Source organism: Rissa tridactyla, chromosome 6, assembly GCF_028500815.1.
Source record: "Rissa tridactyla isolate bRisTri1 chromosome 6, bRisTri1.patW.cur.20221130, whole genome shotgun sequence".
In the NCBI taxonomy this organism is placed as follows: Eukaryota; Metazoa; Chordata; class Aves; order Charadriiformes; family Laridae; genus Rissa; species Rissa tridactyla.
In genome coordinates, this window is record NC_071471.1 from 27984819 (window position 1) to 27999224 (window position 14406).

At 45.1% G+C, this 14406-nt stretch overlaps 1 protein-coding gene across 1 annotated transcript in view; it reads left to right on the forward strand.

The window, feature by feature from the left end:
• FGF12 (fibroblast growth factor 12) overlaps positions 1 to 14406 on the forward strand; it is a 231389-nt gene that overhangs the window by 68298 nt on the left and 148685 nt on the right. The window lies entirely within an intron of this gene.

Consider the following 14406-nt stretch of genomic DNA (forward strand, 5'->3'; position numbering starts at 1 on the left):
GCTTTCTGAGGATTTGTGCAGTCTGGTTTTCATTCCTTGTACAATCCCCTGCCAAATTTTTGAGATGCACTAAGAAACCCAGATCTGCCGATGGAGGCTCTTATTTTCTCTAATTCTAAATCAGCAGTACGATAATAACGAAAAGGCAGCTTTGTTTTGGTTGTTGTTGTTTTGTGTTTTTTTTCCCCTTTTTTCATATGATATCTCTTTTGATCTGAAGTTATAATCACAAAGGCAGCTTGGTTGGGAGGTTAAAATGAAAGAACCCTAACTTTGTGCCTAGGCTGGCTGTGTAGTGGGACTGTTCAGTGTTTGGGAATGACAGAGCCTTCGCAACCCTGCAGAATGCCAACCTGTGTCCTCTACTTATCTGCAGAGGACACAAAAGTGAGTACCAGCGAAGCAAATAATAGCAAAACTCCCATGATTTCCAGAAGCCCAGAATAGGTCCTATTCAGCCTGGTGCAGGGGCAATGCTCAAACCGCCGTCATCCTTCAACTGTGCCTTGGTCTCCATTATTCAGTAACTTCTTGGTTTTTTTCCCTTTTCCATCTTCCCTGCCTTTTAATTGATTCTACATCGTGCCTTTGTAGCAGAGGAGCCGTAGGTAGGGATTTAAAGGGCAGTGGTTTGACAGATTTTACAAGAAACTCCTCCCAGGCATTAATTCCTGGGTTATGGGGTCAGAGAGGCTCTTGTGATCTTCTCAGTCTGACCTCCTGCAGAGAGCAAGTCACAGGACTGCCCTCAATTGACTCCTGCTTGAAATGTGGCATTGAATGTAGAAAACATCCCCTCTTGGTTTAAAATTTTCCAGTGATGGAAGATTCACCTTGTTAAATTGTTCCAGTGCTTTATCACCTTCACCATTAAATACTTCCTCACTTCGCTTTGTTTAGTTTCAGCTTCCAGCCTTGGGTTTTCTCGTTACTTTGTGAGTTTGAGAAGCCCCATGTTGCCAAAACTCTGTCCTGTGTTAGAGACTCATGGGCTTGATCAAGTTGCCAACCAGGTGGAGCTCTGAAAGGCACCTTTGTTGTAAGAAATGAGAAGTTGTTAATGTTATTGACTGAGAAGTTGTGGGGTGTGGTGTGAAATCACAAATGCATTGCACAGAAGGCACAAAAAAAGCAATACAGGGGCACTGCTGGAGGACGTGTGCGCTTCTCCCTAGTGCGTGTCTCCACTGGATATTTCTAGGGTTCATGTATTTAAAACATACAGTTAGTAAGGGAGGATTTATACAGGTTTGCAAATGAGATCTAATTGCAAAAGTTCTGCAGAGGTTGAGTTTCACAAGAGATGACTCGAAATATGAAAGCATTTGTTGTTTGGGGTGTGGGGGTTTTTTGGTTTTTTGTTTGTTTTGTTGGTTGGTTGGTTTTTTTATAAATCAGCTGTGCTGTGGTCCTTTGGGATGTAGGCTGCTACATTCAGCCAAATGATTGTTGTTAGCTTCTTATGCTGTTCCAATTCACAGTACATTTTAAAACCAGCTCCATCCATCTCACAACCTGGCAGAGGTTTGGAGCAGAGAGCAGCCAGTACCTTTTGTGCCGGATCAGCCTACAAAACCCCTGAGCCGAGAGTAAGAGCGCAAGCCTGGTGGGGCAGTAAGCACAGGTAGAAGGCTACCTTAAAGCAAAAAAAAAGGTTTTTGTGGTTCAGGCAGGGAAAAGGGATGCAGTAGATTTAGATTACCTCAACCACAGAATATGCTGTGACAGCAGATGACCCAACTCTTTCTGTGGTTTGACCTCCATCAGGCCAAACTTGCTGTTTTTAAAGCCACTTGAAACCCTACAGGAGATGATGGAAAGGCAGTCAGTGTGGAGGCATGGGACATGCTTTTAGGTTTCAGCCTTGTCTCTTCTTGGCAGGGTGTCTGAGCCCAGCACGTGGGACCAGCAGTCCTGAGTGCAAAGCCACTTGTAATACAGTTCCTTTCATGGTCTTGTGGGCTGCTTGAGTGAGGCTCCAGGAGATACTTATTTCAGTCCTGCTGCCATATCCCTGCTTGTGAAGAGGGGACAGAAATGCCAACCTCAGCGTCTCTGCCAAGGCATACCGTAAGGATTTGTTAACATACACAGCTGTTGTGGAACAGCTCTGCTGTTGATGTTCAGCATCCCCAATCCATCTTCTGGCATTGATGCTTTCTAAACCAAAGGAGCGTTTTTTGAGCTGGTGCCAGTAGTCATGGGTATGTCTTATATGATGTTTTGCAGCCTGATGCAAACTTGTTTGGGCTGTGTTTTGGGCTGGCTGGACTCAGTCTGGTTCAAGACTGCAGGATGTGTAATTGCCTGAGTGTCTCAGCTAATAAATCCAGTTTCCCAGCGGACCTAAATAGCTAAGCATAGTGCTTTGCTGACATGGTTACAAGGCTTTTTGGGGCTGGAGACAGTTTATATCCATCCCTTTCAGGGAAACTTCTCACCTGCCAACAAAAGACAGTGTAGACCCCTCTGAAAAGAGAGCGCATGCATTAGCCTTTCAGCTGGGATAGAGTTAATTTTCTTCCTAGTAGCTGCTGTGTTTTGGATTTAGTATGAGAATAACATTGATAACATATATTGTTTTAGTTGTTGCTAAGTAATATTTACATTAAGTCAAGGACTTTTTCAGCTTTCCATAGAAGCTGAGAGGGAGCATAAACAGGACAAGCTGCCCAAAGGAATATTCCATACTATAGACTTCATGCTCAGTATATAAATGGGGGTTGGCCAGGGGGCAGGAATCTGCAATCACTGCTGGGGACAGACTGGACAATTGATCATCGGGTGGTGAGAGCAATTGCGTTGCATCACTTCATTTTATGTATTCTTTTACCATTATTATTTTCTCTTCTGTTACTGTGCTATTAAACTGTCCTTATCTCAACCCACGAGTGTTTTTCCTCCTTTTCTCCCTACCCTACAGGAGGGATGCTTTGGGAGGGAGTGAGTGAACGGCTGCGTGGTCCCCGTTGCTGGCTGGGGTTAAACCACGACACCCCGTACCCTCTTCCTGGATTCAGTGACCAAGTGGATGGCAGAGAGTGTGAGACTGAGAAAGGCTTCAACAGAGGCATTTTACGCTTTAAAATCCCTTTTTACTTCCACCCTCCACCTCGATTCTGTCAGACCACAGCTAGTTCTGGAGGAAGATGAGATGCAGACTGACAGCCTCAAAGTAAGGCAGTACGGGAGACGCCAGGGATGTGTGTGAGCACCTCTCCAGAGAGGACCCCAGACTGCTGTGCCCCCCCCATAGAACCTCTCTGTGTAGTAACAGGAGAAGATTTTCCTGCAGGAAACTAGGATGATTTCAGGAAATCAGGATTCCTGCAGGATCAGCAGGAAATCACTACGACAGTTGGGGATGAGGGTCTACCTGTGAACACTGGGAGTTCCTGGAAGCTGTCGTTTTGCCATGCACAGAGACTCTTTTTGCGCCGGGTAACCTCTTCCCCAGTTGCCAATATAAGAGGGCATCATAAATGGAGGTGTGAAAAAGAAGAGAAGCAGCGTTGCATCACCTACTGCTCTGAAAGGAGAGGGAAAGAGACAAAGGAAGGGAAAAGAAGGCACTGTGTCCTTAAAAATCAGTCTTTCAGACTAGTTTTGGAAACAAAACTGACAATGGTTAGGAAAGAACAATCCCATCTAAAAGCTTTACCAGTGGGGTTTGGCTCCTCAGTACTGAGGGAAAAAATGCACTCTTGAAGCTATGCTCCTCCCTGTTTTCCAGGGCACTGCACCCTCAGCCTGTCAGTGCATCAGACAACTTTCCCAAAAAGGCACTTTGGGGATGTAGCCTACATCTCTGGAAGGAACTGAATGGGGAACATGTCTCTGCTAATGAAAGCTGCAGCCAGAAATAAGAATTTTGGAGGTTGAAAACTAGGTTAAAAGCAGCCAGCAACAGAAAGCAGCTGAAGATGGAGTGGGTTAAAGAGCTCTTGAGCATTAGACAGTGGACGGTTTTGCTTCACTCCCAGCTCCTGGGCAGTGCAGTCCTGGCAGACTGACAGGGCTTCTGGGGTGAGTTGTCACAAGATGCTTCAGCTTGTTGAGTATTTTTTCCTTAGGTTTTTATTTTTAGTTGAATTCTCACATTTTACACACACTACAGTGACCCCTACTGCTGCCAGCAGTCAAGGGCTCATCTCAGTGCAATTATTTAACTATGGGAAAGTATTGCCTGTGGTCTTATAAACAGATAGCATCACTTATAACCCTTAACTACACAGAAAGTCTGCTGCCCAACCCTACACCGCCAAAGGGGAAAACTTCTGTAAACCTTTGTGATGCTTAAATTGTGGTCATAGTGTTTGTGTAAAGGATAAGAATCAGCCAAAACCTTCATAATAGACCTTTTCATAGAACAGAATCATAGGATCATCTAGGCTTAATATCATCGAGTCCAACCATCAACCTAACGCTGCCAAAGCCACCACTAAACTGTGTCCCTAAGCACAGTATCTACCCATCTTTCAAATACCTCCAGGGATGATGATTCCACCATTTCCCTTTCCATTTTCTCCCTTTTCCAAGTAAAACTGTTGTAGTTCACCACATGCAGAAACAGCATCCTTGTTGTTCCTGCTTGGTCCTAGGCACCAGGACCTTCTCCCGTTTTTTAAGAGCAGTTTTAGGGTGGGAAGATCCTGAAAGCAGTACTAGCATGAAAGGGCATTCAAGGCTACTACCCCTGCAAAAGTGGATGGCAGCTGCTCAACCTTCTGTAACTTCTTGTGATGTGTTAAGGGAAGAGCCCTATGCTGGTTTATGCATAGCATTTTGTGTCTGTGTTAACTACCCTGACCATGGGCTGAACCATCACCTGCTTATTTAATCTCACTCTTTTCAGCGTGATTTTTCTGGTGGGTGAACGAGTTCTTTACAGGGACATGGAATTACAAAGAGATCATGAAGGAATATGAAACGTGCAACGTGGAATAAAAGGAAGTCGGAATATTAAATATAAATAGCAGGGTCTTGCTGAAGTGCTGTGCAAACACAGCTGCTGTGCAGCAGGCTGGCTGAGCCATCACGTGCCCATCTCCATCAATCCTAGTTGGTGTAAACACCCCTGAGAGAAATGATAACTGGCCTCAGCAGGCATCCTGCAGTAAATATCCCTTGGTGAAAATGACACTAAGGAAGAAATCATAGGGTACCAGAGACATGACTCAAAAGTTTCTACAAGGCAAGGACCTAACTGGGAAAGCAAGCTGGGGAAGAGCAGAAGGAAGAAACTTTAAAATGAGATTATCCAGGCACTGCTGCCTGCATCCCTGACAGACCAGTGCAGGCTTTTCCCTATGATTTGTTCCCCAGGAATTGCTTTGTTCTAGTTTTAGCTGCTTAGAGACTATCCCACAGGCTGGAGCAGACGTCAGCTCAGAGATTGTTCCTGATTATTAATTTACTCTGTCTTAATGTAGGCCCATTACCAGGCGCTTCCCCTGATGGTGTGCAAGAAAAGCTGATGTCTGTTCTGCCTCTCATCAAAGGCAGCCGTGTGTTTTACCTGGAGACCGGGGGCTGTCACGTTTTCTGTGCTTGCTGAGAAATGTCCCCCCTTCTTTTGGTCTGAGTAAATGGGCAAAGAGGCAGCTCCAGTGACTTCTCGCCTGAGCCCAGAGGTGCTCTGCCAAGGCGTATGGGGTGGCTGAGCATCAGGAGGCATCCCCAGGTCTGCCTGTGCGTGGTGCCTGCACCTCTGCGTGGAGATTCTTACGGCCGTGCTGCGTCTGGCACACGTCTATGGACTCACAGGAAACACCCTTCTCCCCACTCCCCATGTTAGTGATGGCTTTAGTCTGGGGAAAGGCAGCCTAATTACTGCAGCTAGACTGAGGCCCAAGAGCTCCACTTATGAGCTCTTTCAGAAGTTATCTTGGACAGTCTGTCCCCTGAGAGCATCATCCTGAGAACGATCCTTCTGCTTTTGCCTCCATGCACTTTGCTGTTGGCATTGAACATCTTGGACATTTGTGGTCTTGCCTGACACCTCTCGCTGTAACCAGGAGGGCGACTGAGGGAGCAGGGTGAGGAGTAAAGCCTTTCTCTGCTATGCCTTGCTCTCACTTACCATTGCTGCTGTTCAAGGAGTGTTGCAAATAAAAACGGGGAGCCAGGCTCTTGGTATCAGACTCTTCTCCTTCCTGCAACGTTGCACGCTACACAGTCCACCTCTGCAGAGCTGGAGTCAGAGTGCTTTTGTACGCTGCTGAGTGATGCTGGATTCCTTATGGTTTCGTTATCGCTTGACACTGAGCACAAGGGAATGAAAAAAACAGATGATGTGACCATGACACTTGCTGTAACTCAGCAGGGGAAAAGGAAAGACACCCTCCTGGGAACCTGCTTTCCATTCCTCACACCCTCAAATGTCATGTGCTGCCTCACAGTGTAACTGGTACTGCCCTCAGAAGTGTGTGGCTCTGCCATCATGAAAAGCAAAGAGCTAAACCTGTGTTTTACAACAAGCTGCTCCAGTGAGACTTAAACAGGGATGAGCTGGGACCATGACAGAGAGAAGCAGCATAAGGTGTGGTTTGGGCAGGAGGTCCCCTGCTATGGGTCTATTTTTCCTCACAAAACAACCATTTCTTCCCTCTCCCTGGTGCAGCAGCCCTAATCAAGACTGGTGAGGACCTTCTGGAGATAAGCAGCGATTGCTCTGTAGCAGGAGAACATTGAGCTGGCATTTCCTAGGTCTGAGTCATCCTGCTAAATCTGTGCATGGCAGCTGGATGAGAATGGGAGTGGGGAGCGGAAATCCCTTATGGGAGTCAGAATTACAATGAAGGAACCAAAGTGGTGGAGAAAGGGCGAGTCAAGCCTCTGAGTGTTGGGATTTGAACGTGGGACTGGCCAGCTAAATAACTAGGTAGAGCAAAGGTAGCCTCATGGTTCCTTCCACTGGTCCCAGGGAGGCATGCAATATCTAAGGAGGGTTTATGTTAACCCAGTACTGCATAATTCTAGGTTGTCACTGTGTTGGGGGTTAAGCAAACGCCAGCTGGAAGGAAATAATTTTGGCAGTGGTCTGGGGATGGATACGTGACATGTGAGAGCTTGCTTAGAACATTTTTGCTTTAATTGGCAATTTCTCCCCATTATAACTACTGTTTTCCTGCTGAACTGAAGGATGTAGCTCTTTCAGAATGGGAAGTGATGGCTGTGGTTCCACTCCCTCATGAGCCCAGTATGCCTGATAGGACCACTTGTGCAGGGACAGAAACGGGGTGTGGAGCTGGGTAGCACTGAGGACTTGGGGTGACTCAGGTCTGCACTCATGCTTTTTGATTCTGCAGGGGCATTCTTGTCTGAGGGTTGTAAAGTAACCTCTTAAAATTTAGCGTTGCCATTGCGTGGCACTTGTTGGGACAATGTTTGTGGCTGTCCTGATGTAAACAGGCAGAAGGCTGATGCAGGAGTGGCTGGAGGTCAAACATGTCTTGCAGCAGAGTCGACGCAGTGGCTCTGCCAATAGCTTCAGCAGATAATGTGCTCTGGTGACTTTTTCCGAGTAGCTGGAGAAGGCATGTTGGCTACATGCCATTCACAAGCTAAGGTGAGAATTAGAAAAGGTGTGTTTTAGTGACTCATAAATAGCTTAGCACATGCTGACAGGGCAGCAGCTCAGCTTTATCATTCCAGCTTTGAATCCCTAAAGTACCTGTGAAAAAAAATAATAAAATAATCAGTGCCTGAAACTTAGGGGCTAAATTCAGACCTCGTGGAGCAGTATCAATTTATAGCAGGTCTGAAGCTGGCCCTAGCTCTCTAACATTATTGGTAAATTCTCTGCAGCCACCTCTCTCTCTCCTCCAGCCCTTCCTTGGTCTGTTCTGCTGCTGCAGTTACAGCTTTAGCTTGTGCTGAGCTGCACTGTGTGCTGTGCCAGGTCCATCACATGTGCCTTGTGTATCATCCAGGTTTTGAACTTTGCTTGTGGGCAGTGGACAGCCACTGCAGGGATTGACCTTCAAGGCCTTTGGTAATGCCTTCTATGTGTTTCACTGATGATAAAGTAATGTCTTACTGATTTATCTGCTTGCACATAGAATTATTTGCCTCCCATATTTTGTTTCCCTCATGAAATTCTACCCTTTTGATTTCCAATTTCTTGCTGTGCTCTGTAGCAGTCTCTGTAGAATGGTGCTTCATCTTTCACTTGAACACTTCTCATTCCTCCCCAATTTTGCCAGGTTATGCATGTTTTGGAATGGGACTCGCTGGAATTTTTCTTCCAGCATAAGTGAAATATCTTCAGCTGCTGAGGAAAGAAGGATTTTTACCTTTTCATAGGGGAGCAAAATTTCCCAGGGGCTGATAATCAGTCTAAGCCACTATCTGTGCTGGCACCACTCTGCTTTCAGCAGAAGCAGACTAAGGCCATTACCGAGTATGTCACAAGTCAGCAGTGATTCCTGTTTCTTGGAGCCAGCCATGTTACCTGTCAGTGGTGTCATTGTTGTAAACTGGTGTTGCTAACTCTTCGAGGATTGGGGCCTTTCTTAAATCCCTGAGCCATTATGTAAGAATCGCAACTTGGCATATTTAGATATTTTCTGGTTCTAATGGCTGCAGAGAAGAGCTAACAACAGAAACCTTACAAGACCCTAAACTGGGAGTCAAACGCAAGAAAGAAACTCAAAGATTTGCTTTAACTCTCATAGCAGAGGATGGAGGAGGTGGGTCTGCCTTGTGGCTGGCCATGTCTCAGCCTGGTAGTATCGACTGCCTTTGCCATTTGTCCTGAAACTGTGAGCAGCAAAAAAAATGTCCTCTTTCCTGTGAAGCCAGCTTGATACTCCATGTATGTGGTACACACATGTCACCATGAACAGGGCTGGGGCTGCAGCAGCAGTGTGGGGGTTGTGGCCTGATGGGGTAGAATTTAAATTCTCTGTGTTTACACCAGTGTCAGACAAACACTCCTGGTGGTTCCTCAATTGTCAATTTTCATATAAAAAACTTATGGAAATGTTTCACTTTGATGAGGTCAAAACCTTTCATTGCAACTTTATTTTCATAATATTGTCAAAATATTTCAGCAAAGTTGAAATACTTTAGAAAGTGTCTTTTAAAGGAATAATGGTGAGCGTGTTGATTTTTTGACTTCTTTGGAGCATCTACCCAAAACCAACAGTGTTCCCTGAGAAAGAAAATCTGAATCTTTTTCTTAGCTCTCTTGTATTCTGGTGAGGACTAAACTGCATGAGACAGCCTCAGAAAAGGAATTTTCATAGACAAAAAGTCCTCTTAACTAAGTTCACCTGGAAAAAATGTACCTGGTAGGAAGTCCTGCCTAAGAAGCCAGGATTTCAAGGTTGGCTCTTATAAAGGTCTTGTAAATTCAGTCTTCAATTCTCTTGAAACATGAACTTGGCTTATATATATAGCCACATTATAACTACTCTCTAACGTTATGATTTGAAGTCTAGCTTTTGTCATTTTTTGGCCTTCAGAACGAACAGGGACAAACCTGTGTGCGGGTCTGGTGAAGACCCTGCTGCCTTAGCGATGCTACGCTGGAGGGGCTGGGAGTTACTTGTTCCAGAATAGTGGTTTTGCTAGTGCAATCTGTGTTTCAAACATGTCTTCACGTCTTCTTCAGCCACGGTGGTCGGTTAACGAGTGAGGGTCTGAACTGCGGTGCCCTGGTAGTGGTTTTACTGTGATTGGAGAAGCTGTGAACTGGAGCAGAAAGCGTTTCTTGTACCATCATTCCCAAGGCAGGGAATTAGGCAGGCAGGTACCTGCTTGTCTCGGTGAGACTATGCCACACATGTTGTATTAGCATGCCAGAATAAATACACTTCAGATCTGGACGACAGTAAAAAGCTCTGTAAGTGTCACTGGAAGTAGGTAGATGGGGAGGTTCATACTTCCATGGATGCTGCTCCTGACCTCAGATGCATTCCTGAACATTAGGAGTGGGTCTGCTGGAGGGGAAGGGGACCTGGCTTCCTGCAGAGGTGGTCTATTGTACTTGCCCTCTGAAAATCTTTATTAAGCCTCACAACTTTTCCATATGGGATGGATGGATTAATTGTGCTATAAGATGAGGAAAGCCAGTCGTTCACTTTTCATGCAGTGAATCAGGGGGAAGCCAAGAGCATGTCCTGGTTGAATTTGGAAGGCGTACTGGTTCCAGTGTTGGCTTTGCCTCGGTGTCTGCCTACTGAAACCAAAGGAGCAAAGATGCTGCCTGATGGGCAGAGTCCAGCAGCCCTGCTGGCCAGTGAGCTTGCTTGCCTGCCCACCTCAAAAGCCTGGCACAACTGCAAGCTGTTGCCCCTAAACTTGGGTCGTGCCTCAGGCAAAGCCTTTGTTTCCTACCGCGGATTAATAACCTCAATTACCAAGGCGCTGTGGGTCAGATCTTCCCACCGCTGGCTGAATTACAGCCCTTTAATCTGCCTTCCTCTCTCACAACCTCTGAGCCTGGAGGGATCGGCAGACGGGCGAGATCTCCTGCCTTCCTGCACAGTTTTCCCTTGTGAGGGGCTGCAGAGACTGATCAGATGGGAAACAGCACTTGGAGCTGGCAGAGGAATCGCACCCACCAAGGAGGTGCCTCTGGAAGGTGCTTCTGCCACTCTCGGGTGCAAAGAACAGATGTGGCAACATCTGGAGGTTTGCCATGAAATTCAACCACTTGCAAAAAATCACAGCCCCCCACCCCAGAGGGGTCTGGCAGTCAGGTCGGGTCATCCGGGGAAGGGGCAGCACAGCTCTTCCTGCGGGGGAAGATCATGCCTCCCAAATCTCTTGGTATCCCCTGAGCATCTGAGTAAAGGTGATGCAGATGAGTTCATGCACTTGAATTTCTAAAATGCTTCCCTTGCTGGGTGTTCCCTTTAAAGAAAAAAGGTCAGGTCTTGTAAGTGGGGAAGCAGCCAGTGGAGAGGGATAGGACTCTGCAGTCCAGCATGCTCCTAAATGATCTTGGAGAGCAAGGGGATGGAGAGGAGAGAGAGTTCGTTGATCAGAACAAAGTAATTTGGAATAAGAAAAACACAAGTGGACAGGAAAGAGTTGTAGAAGAATCTCCTGACACTGAGTGTCTGGTAAACTAACAGCAGTATAAACTGAGAAGTGCAGAGTAACGCACCCATGGATAAAACCAAAGTGAAATATATATTTATGATCAATCATGGTAAGGGGTACTACTGGGGCCATTTTCTCTCTGGATGAAGACCTCAGCGACAGCATGGATCTCTCTGAAAGCGCTAGCTCAGCAGAGGCAAGCAGAAGTTATTGGGAAAGGTACAGAGAGCAAACAGGACCTATCATCCTGCCATGCTAGAAATCCCTGGTGCACTCGCACCTTGAGTACTGCGTGCAGCTCTAGTTTTCCTGTCTCAAAAAAGATGCGATAGAAGGAGAAAGGCACAGGAAACAGCGACAAGGTCAGAGGAGTGTGCAGAGTAGCTGCTGCCCAGGGAGCAATGGAACAGATTAGGCATTTTCAAGTGCCTTCATGAATGAAACAATTGAGAAGGGAAACATGGCAGAGGCAAATAAAACCATGACTGTTGTGGAGAACGTAAAATTACCATTTCACAATATAACCGCTAAGGTGAGCGTTAAATGGAACTACCGAGAAGCAGTTTTAAACTAATAAAAGCTTTTTTCCGGCAAACAATGAACCTATGGAACTTCTTGCCAAAAGATAGTGAGGAGACCAACTGTATTGCTGGCTTCAAAAACCAATTATAAAAACTTGTTGCGGAGAAATCCGTAAGGGTTCTTAAGCATATTGTGACACATCTTATGGATGAGGAAATGGCAAAGCCGCAGGGCACTGGAAACAGGTGGAGGGAACAATGTATGGCTGCCCCTTTTTCCAGCATGTCTGTTCCAAGCTGCTGGCACTACTACCAAAATACATTTGGAGAAGTCCTAGAAATTCCAGCTTCTGAGGAAGTGTCACTGTGCTAAAATATATCCAGAGCAACCACTTCTCACTAATTCAGATTGGAGATATTTGATACACAAAGCCTTCTTTACGTATAATATTAGGTTTCTTCTTAATGTCTGCAAATGCAACTACTAAGTACTCATTACTATGAGCTTTTTATGTGTCTGAGGATAAACCTATTAAATGATCAAGGCTATGGGGCATCTTTTCTTTTTCTCCTGCATTTGCCTTGGTGAACTGAGAGGATGCTGAGATTTTACCAAGTCAGTCTCTCCACCAGTAGCTGGGGTAAGTGGTTTCTGTGCCCTCCTGTTCATACGATAGCACTGCTTTTTGACCACAGAAAGGCAGGCAAGAAATTGGAGTTTCTCCTCTGATGTACAAAATCAAGCTACGTCTTTTTTTTCCTGTCTGATCTTCTATTTTTTGTCAGAAGGTGTGTGGTATACTTTTTCCATGGTAGATTTTCCAGCAGAATAGCTACAATCTTTGCCTTATAATGAGCGCAATTTTATACTGATCAGGAAGAGGCTAATCCTCTCGTTAATTCACCAGAATGAGGACTGACAGATGATTCCCTACTTGGCCACAAATTTATTGTGTGACCTTCAGCAAACCCCTGAACTTTGAGCTGCAGCTCCCACTGGCTCTGGCGTGAGTGCTCTGTGCTTCAGTGGAGCTGGGTGCAGTAGAAGGTCTTCATGGGTAGTATGTCTCTGAAGCAGACCCTGCCGTCCCTCCTTGTCAGTGGGGCTCTGCTTCGTAAAGAAGGAACTAAAGTATAAGCAGAAATACTGGGAGAGCACAGTGACAACAGTGGGGTAAGTACTTGTTTGCACTGAAAAGGGATGTATTTTTTTGGGCCGTTCCAGGGTAGATTTTGCTCAAATGGCTCCTGCCAAGAAAGGTGCTGAGAAGTGGTTACCTGCCGTCACCGAGGAATATATCGTCGCTGATCACAAATAGATCCACGGAGTGACCATCAGGAAATGAGCACCGAGTGCTCCCGTAGGAATTTCGTAAATTTACAAAGAGGGACAAGGTCTGAGATTTGTATCAGCACCGGCTTGGGCGAAGCTGTTGAGGTTAATGGACCGTTTCTCACCATATCTGGCTGTGTGTGGCCAGAAAATACAACAAGGGTGAACACTTGCCGGGGGGGCAGAGGGGCACACCTGCAAAGGCTGTTTATCTGTGTACCCATCGCAGTGTTCAAAGAACTACAGGTAGTTGATATGGGTGAAAACAGAAACAACATGGACCCAGCACCTTGATTATTACCTGCTTTTGTATGAACACAAGGAAATTACCTTTCCTGACTTGTCACTTCTTTGAGCTTTTGTAGATTTTTTTTCTTTTTTGTCTTTTGTAACTGATGAACTCATGCACATCATGCTATTTTAATACCTAGCAAAGAGCCTTGTCTGCTAAATCACCTTATTTTTCTCTGATCAGAGCACAGTGCATTCCTCTTTTTAGTAGAAGGTATTAATTTAAATTCCATAATCCTAAACATATTCTCGTTTCTGTTCCATGCTTCAGAAGGCCAATGGCATTTTAATTTAATAAGGGAGAAACACACATGACATTGTATTCCCTGTAACTGTCTTCTGACCTCAATGAGTTTTTCACAGCTTGCTTTGTGTTCTAGTAAATGCAATCTCTGCTTTTATTCAAGAACACTATCATTTCTAATACCCGTGTTCTACTGATGGGCAAAAATTTAAATATCTGTAGCATTTTCACAGTAACTTTTGAGATGTTATTTGAATTATTATTTAATAATGCAAGCCCATCAATGGAGCCAGAGCAAGATTTATGTGCCACTTATGTTCCGTTGAAATATTGTTTTGGGTGCATGCTGTCCCTTTGCAGAGAAATAAATTTTATTTTTGGTTTACCTTGGTTTGGGATTAGAATGAGTTAACTCATCTAGCATTATCTTGATTTATGTCAGCTCCATATATTTTTCTAAGTTCTATAAGCTTTGTTTACTGGTTTAAGATTCACCTAATTGGGTACATGATATTACTGAGTATTTTGTGGCATGTAAACGCTTGAGTCATATGCATCACAGTTCCTAAAGAATCATCCTTTGCCATTTTTATGCTTCCATTTTGCTGTTTAAACCTACTTAAACCTACTCAGTTTGAAAGAAGAACATGTGCTTGTTGCAGTCCTCGTGGCCCTTCTTTGGAAATGTCAAGTAACACTCGTTCATTTATTTCGCTGGTTTGATTCTGCTCTCCTTTACTCTGATGTGAATCAGGAACTGACCCCTTGGAGCCTGCCCCACAAAGGCAGAAATCCCATCAGATCGGTACCTGTTAAACCCGCATCATCAGCCTCGCTGCAAGGTGATAGAAACACCCCAAAGAAATGGGGATTATTTTATTAGTAGTTTTGTGGGTTATTCTGCATAGATTTTCTAAGAACTGTGTTAGCTTAATGAACAGAGGTTTCAAACTTCAGCTACC